The sequence below is a fragment of the Sarcophilus harrisii genome, chromosome 1, assembly GCF_902635505.1.
Source record: "Sarcophilus harrisii chromosome 1, mSarHar1.11, whole genome shotgun sequence".
Taxonomy (NCBI): domain Eukaryota; kingdom Metazoa; phylum Chordata; class Mammalia; order Dasyuromorphia; family Dasyuridae; genus Sarcophilus; species Sarcophilus harrisii.
The window spans coordinates 545,628,301-545,643,205 of record NC_045426.1 but is presented as its reverse complement, the minus strand read 5'-3'; positions in this window follow the sequence as shown (position 1 = coordinate 545,643,205).

Genomic DNA, 14,905 nt, shown 5'->3' with positions numbered 1-14,905 from the left:
ATAGGTTAAACACATGCAGTTTTTCTAAATATGGCTGATATTTCCATATCCTTCTTACTCCACAAGAAACATTGGATCAAAAGGAAAACAAAAAACAAACAAACAAACAAAAAACCCAAGAAAACAACAATAACCCCAAAAAGATAAACACTATGTTTTGAACCACATTCAGTCTCTACAGATCTTTCTCTGGAGGCACATGGCATTTTTCACCACAAATCTGTTGGAATTGAATAGACAAAAATTTAAAGCATTTATACAATGATTGTTTATTTGCCTCTTCAAATTACCCAGCTTCCCTTTAGAATGCAAGTTGAAAATAGAAGTTTTTTTCTCCCCAGTTAATTTTCATGTTTTGAAAAGATTTATATGATGAAAAAAATATAGAAGGGATCTTTAAAATGAAGACAGAATAGTAGTTACCCTTAAAGAAGAAAACTTGATCCCAAGCTAGAATTTAAATTGGCCCACAAAAGAAACATATCTTGCCCAAAGGATAATAAAGCCAGGATTTCAGTCCTAGTCCTCTTCTCTGGAACTACCTAGTGTTTCTTCCTATTGTATCCAGCTTAAGGTCCTCACTGCTCCAGATAAAACTGCATATTATGCTAATTTGTGAGGTTCTAGAACTACCTCTAGGATTAGAGAAATGTAGTCAACTGTAATCAATGGAAGTTGTCAGGTAAGATTAAAAGATGCTTCTTTATTTTTTCTATTAGAGTGCTTTACAGATTTGGTAATCTACTTTTTTGAAGCTATGTTTTACATAATTAACTTTCCTTAATTATGAGTAGCTAAATGGTAAGAGGAAATTGAACAGCCTACTAAGTTCAAAAAAAAAGTAAGAATAGCTATTAATGAAGTCATTGAGAGTTAAAACTACTTTCATTAAATAAAATTTTATTTTATATTTTTATTTATTATTTATATTTTATATTCATTTGTTTATAATATCTTGGAAAATAAGAGAAAATTATACAAAATAGTCAAATATGAATTTCAGCCTTAATTAGGATTCATCCAGCACAGTTTAAATGTTATTATGTAATACTTTCCTCCAAAAAAGTTTTACTGAATTTGCAGAGCATTTTTAGTTTTTCTTTTAAATTGAAATGGAATACATTAAAACAATTTTTGAACTAGGTCTGTGTCTCCTAGATCCACTAATTATTTTAAGTTATATTTGGAATTTAAGAATAAAGAATTAAGAATAAAACTCGTTTAATTATGAAGTATGTAGTTTCTAAAACACTGTATAAATGAGTTAAATGTATTTCTTTGTCACAGAATTACTAAGGTTTTGAACTGGCACTGACTCTCAGAGGTCATACAGTTAAGTGGCACAGTACATAGAGCATTAGACTAGAGTCAGGAAGACGTAAGTTTAAATTCTGACTCAGATGCTTGATAGCTTCGACTTATATTTGCCTCAGTTTCTTCATTTATAAAATGAGGATCATAATCCCTACTTCCTAGGATTGTGAGAGCAAAATGGAAAAAAAAAAAAAAAAAAGCACTTTGCAAAGTTTGAAATACTGTATAAATGCTAGTTATTTATAATCCAATTCCTTTAGGTTTACATAAAGTTCAGTCAACAGAATTTGCTTCTGGCTTTTCAATTTAAAGTTGCAAAAGTTAACCACCAAACTGCAGGTTCTTCTTTCTGATTTCAACATGATGTTTGATGAGATTAATTTCAGGTTCAATAATTATATCCTATAATTTGGTAATATCTCACTCCAGAACAATCATTAGGCTCAAGTCAGTTTTGAAGCCTTTGCTTATGTGTGCCAGTAAAAATACCAAAAGAGAAAAATCTGACTAAAACATGAACTCTTCTAAGAAATGAAATGAGAAAATCTCTGGATGGTGATTTGGGCAGCCAAGTTCAAGTATAAAAGATCAATATGTACAAGTTGGAACTAGCAAAGGGGAAAAGGGGAGAAATCTATTTTACTTCAAATTTAGCTTGTAATAGGAAAGTAAAGAAATACAACAAAGTTTTGCTTAGCCATCCCAGTTTGTGTAAAAATATCCCAAAGATTCTAATAAATTTTTAGAACATTAATAATACAGGATTAGTCATAAGTATAATAACACTTGGTGTTCCGGTCGGATCTCACGGCAGTGTTATCTCCCCAAAAATATCAAATACTGCAAATTCTCTTAGTTCATCTTGGTAGTACTTTGATTGAAATGAAGAAAACTATTCAGAAGGAAAGAAGTAACAAACCTACAGCATAATGTTGCAGGCCTGAAGAATGGGGAAAAAAATGAAAAAATGGGTCATTAAAAGAACTTTGCAACTTGCCAAAAATCCATCCAATCTGCTCTCTCTTTCCCCTAAGCAATTTTGGGCTCAGTTTCTAACCATTTGGAGAATCTGTATTATAGTCCATATGACAAGATTTCTAGGTTGCCCAACCAATTGCAATGAACAATCTAAACAATAGATATTCTTCACTGTTTTTCTCCTATGTATCCGATTAGGCTAAACTTTTTTGAATGGGTTTAGATTTCATTTAGGAGATTCTGAAATGTTACATGCCTTGATAAAATCATAGTATCTGCAAACAGGAACATATGGAAAACCTCACAATCTACAAAGAATACCTCTAATTTGGATCCAGTATTTGATTTCTTAATGGTAATAAGCATCTTGTGTAAAAAATCTGTTTTATGCTTGTTTTATGAAGTTAACCTCTTGACTCTGTTAACCTTTGTTGTCAAAAATCATTCTTCCACTGCTTGTTACTCTCCCCACTCCCCTTTGTCACTTGATGTCTTTCTTAAGGACCAGACCTTAAACCAAATCCAATAGGTATGAGAGATAACAATATGGTAGAAAGAATTGAAATATTTGAAATTAGTAAAGACCCTCTTCTTATATGACCAAGGAAAAATTATTTTTATACCCCAACATAAGTTTATTTTTCTTTATTATACATTAACAAGTGCCACAAAATCACAAAAAGTATTACTAAGGCTTTGACATTTCCTTGTCTATTAGTCAAGATCCATCCTGTTACTTATTTTCATTTTTTAAAGCATCCTCTCTCAAAAATACAACTGTCAGTAAATAATCCTAAGGAGCTCAGATATGAGTTATCAGCTGGGTTACTGGCCTTGCCAAGTTTCCTAAAGTCCTCCCAGCTGCCACACCTTCCAAAGGACTTACAGCTGGTTCCTGTTTTTAATCCATTCTACTATCCACTTCAATTTTATAAATGAGTTTATCCCATTCCCATTTATATTTATTATAACTGTATTTATCTCCATCCTATTTTTATCTCATTTATTTTCCTTTCTTTTTCTTACTTTTACCCTATTCCTTCTTACAAGTGTTTTACCTCTGATCACAACATTCCCCTACCAATCCACCCTCCCTTCTATCAGTCCTCACGTCCCCTTCTCTTATTACTATCACTTTTTATTTCCCTGAAGAATTAGATAGATTTCTGTACCCAGCTGAGTGTGTGTATTATTCTTTGAGCCAATTCTGACGAGAATAAAGTTCAAACTTAACCCACTTCCATTATAGTAGCTCTTTAACATTTCTTTTATGTCACATAATTTACGCCAGTCTGACTTCCCCTTCCCTCTTTTAACAGTGTAATGTTTTTTCTTATCTTTTAATTTTATTTTTGTTGGGGAGTTTTTGGGGAAGAGAGCATAATCCCATCAAAGCCATCTTGTATCTATATCCCCTGGCTATGTATACGTCTTCTAATTTTCCTTGGATTAATAAAATTTTTAAGAGTTATGAATATTATCTTGATGTATAAAAATATAAGCAGTTTACCCTTATTGAATCTCTTGTTTTTCTTTCCTTCCTTCCTCCCTCCCTACCTCCCTCTTTCTCTTTCTCTCTCACTTTTCTTTTTTCTTTTTTTCTTTCTCTTTCTTTTTTTCTTTCTCTCTCTTTCTTTCTTTCTTTCCCTTTTTATGTTTCCCTTGAGATTTAAGAGATAAAAATTTCAGCCTTGGTGTTTTAACTAGGAATTCTTGAAAGTCTTCGATTTCATTAAATATCTACATTCTCCCCCTGAAGGATTATATCTAGTTTTTCCTAGTATGATGATTCTTGATTGTAATCCTAACCTCCTTGATTACCAGAATATCATATTCCAAATATTTTTTGGCTTATATTATAAATTTGATCAGTTCTCCATATATTTTAGAAATGAGACCTTTATCAGAAACGTTTGATATAACTTTTTTTTAAATGTGAGAGCCCCTAAACTGTGTAATCCTGATTATATCTTCATGATATTTGAGTTGTTTATTTCTGGCAGCTTGCAGTATTTTCTCACATACTCAGATGCTCTAAAATTTGACTATGATGTCCTGGGAGTTTTTATTACAGAATCTCAGGTGGTGATTGGGGGATTCCTTCAATTTCTATTTTGCCTTCTGGTTATAGGATATCGGGGAAGTTTTCCTTGATGATTTTTTGAAAGATGTTTTCCAGATCAAGATGGCAAAGTAAGCAGCAAATCACTGCAACTCTCCCAGATTCACTTCCAGACAATCATAAAATAGCCCCTCTAAGTGAATTCTAGAAGAGCAGTGCCAGCAAAAAGAAAGGTTGAAACAATCTCTTAGGTCAAGAAACTTGGAAGGTTGGAAGGAAAGGTCTGTCTTGCATTTGCTAAGGACAGGAAGCATCCCAGTAAGACAGCCACAAACCAGCAGGAGATGCTCAGTGTGATGGAGCAGGCAAATGCCAACACCAAATTTTTGCATGTTCTAGTCCAGGACATGGGCATTTGTTCTGAGAACCATCAAGTTCTTCAGGGTAGCCTCAGGAAAACAGGTAACCTCAAGCAGCCAGACTGCCACTTGCTTCAGCCTAGCCCTGGGCAGAGAAATAAATGCCTAAGAAAATGGGCAGATGCCAGCACTGGGTCCCATCTCTCTCTTCAGTGTAACCCTGGGCAAAAAAGCCAGGGACCACATGTTTCAGTGTAGCTCAAGGAAATAGGAAGAACACCCCTCTGGCCTCAAGATATATACCAGACACCAGCACTGGGACCTGGACTCAGTACTAAATAGTCAGATGTCTCCAGCCTCCAGCAGCACCAGACATCCATCACTCACCCTCTTAACACAGCATCAGACTCTGGGGTCCCCTGTGAGCCTCAAGGCACACCAAGTAAACAGCTAGGGCTTGAGGCCTCTGGCACAGGAAGCCTGTGATAATGTTCCTTCCACCATAGGATCTGAGATCAAATTTAAAAGGGAAAAAGTCAAAAGAAGATAGACAAAACCAATACCAAAAAAAAAAAAAAAGGATCTGACCATATAAAGTTATGGTGACATACAAGATCAAGATACAAACTCAGAGGAGGACAACAGTATCAAAACATTTATGGCAAAACCTCAAAGAAAAACAGTAAGTGGTCTCAAGTCTAGAAATAACTTAACGGAAGAAAAAAGGAGCTTAAAAATCAAGAGAGGTAGAATAAAAATTGAGGGGAAAATGAAAATGATGCAAGAGAATTATAAAAAAGTCAATAGTTTGGAAAAAGAAAACTGCTTAAAAAGGAGAATTGGTCAAGAAGAACTAGAGAATATTATGAAATTCAAAATGGATCATTTTGATTATATTAATTTTTTGTAGAAAAAACTAATGCAGCCAAAATTAGAAGGGAAGCAGAAAACTGGGGGAAAAATTTATATCCAAGGTTTCTGATAAAGGTCTCATTTCTAAAATATATGGAGAACTAGCTCAAATTTATAATAATATAAGCCATTCCCCAATTTTTAAAAAGTTGAAGGATATGACCAGACAATTTTTCAGATGAAGAAATTAAAGCCATTTCTAGTCATATGAAAAAAATGCTCTAAATCACTATTGATTATAGAAATGCAAATTAAGACAACTCTGAGGTAACACTACACATTTCTCAGATTGGCTAAGATGACAAGAAAAGATACTGATAAATGTTGAAGAGGATGTGGGAAAACTGGGACACTAATACGTTGTTAATGGAAACTGATCCAACCATTCTGGAAAACAATTTGAAACTATACCCAAAGGGCTATAAAACTGTGCATACCCTTTGATCCAGCAGTATCTTACTGGATCTGTATCCCAAAAAAATCATAGAAAAAAGAAAATAATCTACATATGCAAAAATATTTGTAGCATCCCTTTTTGTAGTGGTAGGGAATTAGAAACTGAATGAATGCTCATTAGTTGGGGAGCAGCTAAATAAATTATGGTGTATGAATGTAATGGAATATTATTGTTCTTTTTTTTTTTTTTTTTTAATAGCCTTTTATTTACAGGATATATACATGGGTAACTTTACAGCATTAACAATTGCCAAACCTCTTGTTCCAATTTTCACCTCTTACCCCCACCCCTCCCTAGATGGCAGGATGACCAGTAGATGTTAAATATATTAAAATATAACTTAGATACACAATAAGTATACATGACCAAAAGCGTTATTTTGCTGTACAAAAGAATCAGACTCTGAAATATTGTACAATTAGCTTGTGAAGGAAATCAAAATGCATGTGTGCATAAATATAGGGATTAGAATTCAATGTAATGGTTTTAGTCATCTCCCAGAGTTCTTTTTCTGGGCATAGCTAGTTCAGTTCATTACTGCTCCATTAGAAATGATTTGGTTGATCTCGTTGCTGAGGATGGCCTGATCCATCAGAATTGGTCATCATATAGTATTGTTGTTGAAGTATATAATGATCTCCTGGTCCTGCTCATTTCACTCAACATCAGTTCATGTAAGTCTCTCCAGGCCTTTCTGAAATTATCCTGTTGGTCATTTCTTACAGAACAGTAATATTCCATAATTTTCATATACCACAATTTATTCAACCATTCTCCAACTGATGGACATCCATTCAGTTTCAGTTTTAGCCACTACAAAAGGGCTGCCACAAACATTCGTGCACATACAGGTCCCTTTCCCTTCTTTATAATCTCTTTGGGATATAATCCCAGTAGTAACACTCTGGATCAAAGGGTATGCACAGTTTGATAACTTTTTGAGCATAGTTCAAACTACTCTCCAAAATGGTTGGATTGTTCACAACTCCACCAACAATGCATCAATGTCCCAGTTTTCCGCATCCCTCCAACAATCATCATTATTTTTCCTGTCATCTTAGCCAATCTGACAGGTGTGTAGTGGTATCTTAGAGTTGTCTTAATTTGCATTTCTCTGATTAATAATGACTTGGAGCATCTTTTCATATGACTAGAAATAGTTTCAATTTCTTCATCTGAGAATTGTCTGTTCATATCCTTTGACCATTTTGCAATTGGAGAATGGCTTGATTTTTTATAAATTAGAGTTAATTCTCTATATATTTTGGAAATGAGGCCTTTATCAGAACCTTTGACTGTAAAAATATTTTCCCAGTTTATTGCTTCCCTTCTAATCTTGTCTGCATTAGTTTTGTTTGTACAAAACTTTTCAGTTTGGTATAATCGAAATTTTCTATTTTGTGATCAGTAATGATCTCTAGTTCTGCTTTGGTCATAAAGACCTTCCCCTTCCACAGGTCTGAGAGGTAAACTATCCTATGTTCCTCTAATTTATTAATAATTTCATTCTTTATGCCTAGGTCATGAACCCATTTTGACCTTATCTTGGTGTCTGCGTTAAGTATGGATCAATGCCTAGTTTCTGCCATATTAGTTTCCAATTTTCCCAGCAATTTTTATCAAACAGTAAGTTCTTATCCCAAAAGCTGGGATCTTTGGGTTTGTCAAAGACTAGGTTGCTATATTTCTTGACTGTTTTGTCCCTTGAACCTAATCTATTCCACTGATCAACTAATCTATTCCTTAGCCAATACCAAATAGTTTTGGTAACTGCTGCTCTATAATATAATTTTAGATCTGGTACAGCTAAGCCACCATCATTTGATTTTTTTTCATTAATTCCCTTGAAATTCTTGACCTTTTGTTTTCCATATGAACTTTGTTTTATTTTTCTAGGTCATTAAAATAGTTTTTGGGAGTCTGATTGGTACAGCGCTAAATAAATAGATTAGTTTAGGTAATATTGTCATCTTTATTATATTTGCTCAGCCCTATCCAAGAGCATTTAATATTTTCAATTGGTTAGATCAGACTTAATTTGTGTGAAAAGTGGTCTGTAATTTTGCTCATAAAGTTTCTGATTTTCCCTTGGCAGATAGATTCCTAAATATTTTATATTATCAGTAGTTACTTTAAATGGAATTTCTCTTTGTAACTCTGACTGTTGGATTTGTTAGTGATATATAAGAATGCTGATGACTTATGTGGGTTTATTTTATAACCAGCAACTTTGCTAAAGTTGTGGATTATTTCTAATAACTTTTTAGCAGAATCTCTGGGGTTCTCTAAGTATACCATCATGTCATCGGCAAAGAGTGATAATTTGGCTTCCTCATTGCCTATTCTTATTCCTTTAATCTTTTCTCAGCTCTTATTGCTATAGCTAGTGTTTCTAATACAATATTAAATAGTACGGTGATAGTGGGCAACCTTGTTTCACTCCAGATCTTATTGGGAATGGTTGCAGTTTGTCTCCATTACATATGATGCTTACTGATGGTTTTAAATAGATGCTGCTGATTATTTTAAGGAAAAGTCCATTTATTCCTATGCTCTCAAGTGTTTTTAATAGGAATGGATGTTGGATTTTATCAAATGCTTTTTCTGCATCTATTGAGATGATCATATGGTTTTTGTTAATTTGGTTATTAACATGGCCAATTATATTGATAGTTTTCCTAATATTGAACCAGCCCTGCATTCCTGGTATAAATCCTACTTGATCATAGTGTATTATCTTGGAGATGATTTTCTGTAGTCTTTTTGCTAATATCTTATTTAAGATTTTAGCATCAATATTCATTAGGGAGATTGGTCTATAATTTTCTTTCTCTGTTTTCAGCCTACCTGGTTTAGGTGAATATTATTGTTCTTTAAGAAATAATCTGCAGAGTGAATTCAGAAAGGCCTGGAAAGAATTACATGAACTGATGCTAAGTGAAATGAGTAGAACCAAGAGAACATTGTACACAGTAACAAGGTTATGTAATGATCAACTGTAATGGGCTTGATTCTTTTCAACAATGAGGTGATAAAGGCAATTCCAATAGATTTGTGATGAACAGAGCCATCTGCATCCAGAGAGAGAACTATGGGGACTGAATGTGGATCACAACATAGTATTTTTGTCTTTTTTTTTGGTTGTTGTTTGCTTGCTTTTTTTTTTTTATTTCTCCTTTTTACCTTTTCATTTGTTTTTTGTCTTGTTCACATGATAAAGGTGGAAATTTGTTTAGAAAAACTGCACATGTTTAACCTATATTGAATTACTTGCTGATTAGGGGAGGAGGGAGAGAAGGAAGGAAGGAGAAAATTATGGAATACAAGGTTTTACAAGAGTGAATTTTGAAAACCATCTTTGCCATATTTTGAAAAAATAAAAAAACTGTTTTTTTAAAAAGCCCATCTTGCTAAAAGTAAACAGCTCATTCTAGTGATAACTAGAAAAGCACAAGAACTTCATTCTTTATCCAGAACCTGTGCAAGCAGGCAGTCATGGAAGTGGTGTATAAAACTGATAGCCTTCTCTAGGCAACCAAATTTTGCTAAGATCTTCTATATGCCCTCACAATTGACAATATGAGGCCTTGGTCAGCTCAATGAAAGCTGGATATATACTTCACATTTCTCAGATTGGGTAAGATAATGGAAAAAGATGATAAATGTTGAAGAGGATGTGGTAAAACTGGCATTGAAAGAATCCACCAATAACCTCAGGAAAAAAGATCCCAAAATAAAAAGTACAAGGAACATTTTAACCAAATTACAGAACTATAAAGTCAAGGAAAAATTGCTGCAAATGGCCAGAAAAAAACAATTCAAATATTAGGGAGAGGCCAAATGGGGTAAATTATTTCACATAAAGAGGCAAGAAAGATCTCTTACAGTGGAGGGCAATGGACATACTAATTTCATTCACATTGGATCAAAGAGGGAATAATGTGCATAGTTAGCTGAATATAAAAATTTATCTTACCTGAAATAAAAAATAGGAGAGGAAGAGATTAAGTAAAAAGGGGAGGAACAAAAGGGAGAGCTGATCATGAAAGGTGGTAGAAGAAGCAAAACACTATTGAGAATGGAAAGGGTGAAAGGAGAAAGAGCAAAAACTAGGATAGAAGAAAATACACAGTAATTATAACTGTGAATGTGAACTTTCCTATAAATCAGAAGTATGGCAGAATGAAAAAAAAAAAAAAAACCAAAATCCTACAACGTGTTTATAAGACACACTTGAAACAAAGAGATAAATAGGGAGTAAAGGTAAGGGATTTCAGGAAAATTTATTTTTCTTCAGCTGATGTGAAAAAGTCGGAGTAGCAATCCTGATCTCAAGCAAAGTAAAAGCAAAAACAAACCTAATTAAAAGAGAGGAGTAAGGAAACTGCATCTTGCTAAAAGGTACCATAGTCAATGAAGCAATATCAATACTAAATATATATGTACTGAGTGGTATAGCATTCGGATTTCAGAGAAGTTAAGGAAGAGGAGAGAAGTTACAGGAAAAAACAAAAAGCAAAACTATACTAGTAGGAGATCTCAATCTCCCCTTCTCAAAACTAGATAAATCTAACCACAAAATAAATAAGCAATACCTTTACTAAGTCTGGATCCCAAAGAGATTATAAAAAAGGAAAAAAGACCTACATATGCAAATATATTTATAGTAGCCTTTTTTGTGATGGCAATGTACTCGAAACTGAGGGGATGCCTGTTAGTTGGGAATTGACTGAACATACTCTGGTATGAATGCAATGAAATACTATTGTGTAATAAGAAATGATGAGCAGGCAGTTTTCAGAAAAATCTGGAAAGATTGTAAAAATTGATGCAAGGTGAAATGAGCAGAACAGGAAAATATTGTATTCAGCATCAGCAACATTGTGTGATATCAACTTTAAATGACTTTGCTTTTCTCAACAACACAATGATTCAAGACAAGTATAAAGAACCCAAGATGGATAATACTATTTACTTCCAGATAAAGAACTGATAGATTCTGAATGCAGATAGAAGCATACTTTTTTGCAGTATTTTTTTCTTTTGATTTTTTCTTCCTTTACAACTGTGACTAATATGGAAATATGTTTTATACAACTGCATATATATAACCTACAAATTGCCTAATATTTTCGAAATTGGAGAAGGAAAGGAAGGAGGGAAAAAAATTGGAACTCAAAATCTTGTAAAAATTAATGATAAAGATTGTCTTGACATATAATTGTGGAAAAAATACAATTACATTAAAAAACATTTTAAGCTCTTCCAGGAATTCTTTTTGGGCCTGAGAACAAATTACAATTTTCTTTGAGACTTAACATGTAACCATTTTGATAGTGTTGTTCTCTTCTAATTTGCTACCATTTTAATTTTCTATTATCAGGGGGTTTTTTGTTTGTTTTCTTGTTTATCATTTTTTTTCTGTCTATTTTATGATTGGTATTTTTATGTAAGGGTCTGGCTTTGGTCTTGGATTGTCCCAAGCTTTTTGTACTGGGGGTCTAAGCCTTGCTGCTAGTTTTCACTGAGCCCCAGGGCCTACCTACTGAATTGTCCTGGGCAGGAGGAACATCCCTGTGCACCTTCCTTGGATATAAGGTTTTGCTACTGTTCTGTGCCGGGGGGTATAGTCTTACTGCTATTAGGTTACAGAAGCAGGACTTCACTTGGTCAGCAATAGGGATGATGTCTTGCTGATGGCCCTGGTATGACACCTTGCTATGTTGCACAGGTTTGTCTCCTGGATTGCTGACTTGCACAAATATGGGGAACTGATGATGGATTTCCCTGGGGCTTGGAGCTTCACTGCAGATACCTTACTGTCCAGTTTGCAGATACTTCTCTTGGACCTTGCTCCCCTTTAACCCCAGTGACACAGACCTTTCCTGCTAAGCTAATAAGCTGCTTTCCATTCCTAAATCAGTTCAAGGGCAATTTTCAAGTCTTTTGAATAGGAATGTGGGAGGGCTCTGGGGATTCTTGCCCCATACTACCATCCTGGTACAGAAAGACCTATGTTTTCTTTCAAATATGATTAATGTAGAGATTTGTTTTGTATAACTGCCATGTATAATGTATATCAAATTGCTTACTATCTCATGGAAGTGGGAGAAAAGGGTTGGAGGAATAGTATTTGAAACTCAAAATCCCATAAATGTTAAAAATTGTTTTAACATAATTGGGGAAAATATATATATATACATATATATATATATATTTTAAAAATAAGCTAGGATCTCTTTTACAGCATAGGAAGACATTGCAGTAGGTGTCTATGAAGTTCTTGGGATTCAAAATGTAATATTTGTTGGTAAAGTAACCTGTAAGTGATGTGGATGAGTTTATCCTAGTGATAAACTCTTAATTTCAAAGATAGCTAAATGGCAAAGTGGATAACATGGGGGTCTGAAGTAAGAAAAATTTTACCTTCTTGAGTTCAAATCTGGTTTCAGATACTTACTAGCAGTGTAACTCTGGGCAAATCACTTAACTGTATTTGCCTCAGTTTTTTCCTCTCTCAGTATCTTTGTCAAAAAACAAACACCAAATGTAATAAAAAAGAATTGAACAAGATTGGGAGATAACTAAGAACCATTACATAGAATTCCCAATCCCTCTATTTTTGTCTGCCTGCATTTTTTATTTCCTTCACAGGCTAATAGTACACTATTTCAGAGTCTGATTCTTTTTGTACAGCAAAATAACTGTTTGGACATGTATACTTATTTTGTATTTAATTTATACCTTAACATATTTAACATGTATTGATCAACCTGCATCTAGGGGAAGGGTTGGGGGAAGGAGGGGAAAAATTGGAACAAAAGGTTTGGCAATTGTCAATGCTGTAAAATTACCCATGTATATAACTTGTAAATAAAAAGCTATTTTAAAAAAAAGAATTGAACAAGGTTGAAAAACAGCTCAACAACAACTTAGACTTCAAGTGATTATCTTAATGTTCCAGCAGAGCAGAGGTCCTCTGGGTTCAGAATAGATTTCAGTGGCTCTGTGAACTTGTATAGAAAAAAAATTACATTTTCCCCTAATATAATTGGTTTCTTTGTAATCCTATTTATTTTATTTTATCCATTTAAAAACAAAAGGATTCATAGGCTTCACCAGACTGCCAAAAAGATCCATTCCCCATTAAAGATTAAGAACCCTTGTCATAGAAAGGAATGGAAAGAAATCAGCTGAGGCATGAATATAGTGTCACTTATTAGTAGTATCTTTCCCAGTTTTTCCTAAATGGTTAGAACATGCCCTATTCTCCTATTCTTTATATCACTGTTCCTTTTATTAAAGCTGTCTATTTTTCTGTTCTAAATCCTATGAGGATTTTTTCCCCATGAATTTAACATGACTTAGAAAATTTGCTCTAGGGCAAAACTTTGCATAAATTGTCTGAATAAAAAGTCTGAATAGACCGTTTAATAAAGAGACCAGTGTGAATCATGTCCTTTTCTTGCTTTGAAATTTATAGTTACCCAACTCCATCCTTATCCTCTTAATTATTCAAATTATTCATAATGGAACCCTTTCCAAAGTTATCCTGTGTGGATAGCCACTACTGATGCCCTCCATACATTTATGACTGCGCAAATAGACTGTCATAATCTCTGAGGCCTTTTTCTTTTTTCTTTTTTTGGTCACTTCATTCTAATTTTAATTTACCTGGCCAAAAGCTGTAATTTCTCTTCCTGGCAGCATCCCTCCCTTTCTTCAAAGTTCAGTTCAAGTGCTACCTCTACAATAGGGCATTCCCTATCCCTTTAAGCTCTACTGCTCTTCTCTCCAAAATGTTATTTTACTTATCTATCTATTTTGTATTTACTTATTTGTATACATATTTCTTCCCAAGAAAAATGTAAACTATTTGAGGGCAGAGATTGTAGTCCTATTTTTTTGTCTTTTCATTCTTAGAACCCAGTCTTGTTCCTGACACAATACATGCTTATTAATGAATGAATAAATGAACATTCAAATGAATGGATATAATGATAAATGTCCATGTGATTGAGGTTATGTATCTCGGAGTATCATATCTTGACTTTTTGCTCAGGTTCCCATAGCTTTCTCCCTATAAATTCTAATAATTCATCAAAAATACCTCTTGTTAATTAACTAAATTTAAATGAATATTAATCAAAATATTTAAAGACTAAGCAAACAGACAATCTTTGTTACAATTAGATATTCTCTATCTCACTGCTATAATTCATAATACACCCTTATTTCGTCTCATGTTCAGATTAAGAAGGGATAAGTTTATTACTATATCTTCTATCAAAGATTTCCATAGGCTTGTAATGCCTTTCAGGATTTTGATTGATCTTACTTACAAAGCTTCTTCCGGTTTTTCCTCTTAGGTGTCAACAACTTTAAGGTATAGTGGAGAAAGCAGTATACTAAAAAGCAAGATACCCAGGTTCTTGTCCTGGTTCTGCTGGGTGATTTAAGAAAAATCACTTTACCTTTCTGTGCTTTGGCTTCCTTGACTAGATTTGGATCAGATGGTCCTTCCTGTCTCAAAAATTCCATAAACCCTTTCTAATGGCTGCTTCTCATTAAGTTTCTTTCTCTCAGAATAAAAAAGTCTCACTAATTGCCACAAATCTCCTTGCTTAATCAATGGTTTTTCAGCTCTCTTGTTTCCTTAGTGAGGAATTATATTCTCCTAAGAGTCAAGAAATATTTCTTTTGTAAGATCTGAGAAAGATGTATCACCAGGACCCTTTCCTGGGGAGTTTTAAATTTTTCCTGAACTAGTCTGATCAGTTATAAGTCTTTTTCAATAAACCATCTCTTTGGTTTTCCTTTTCC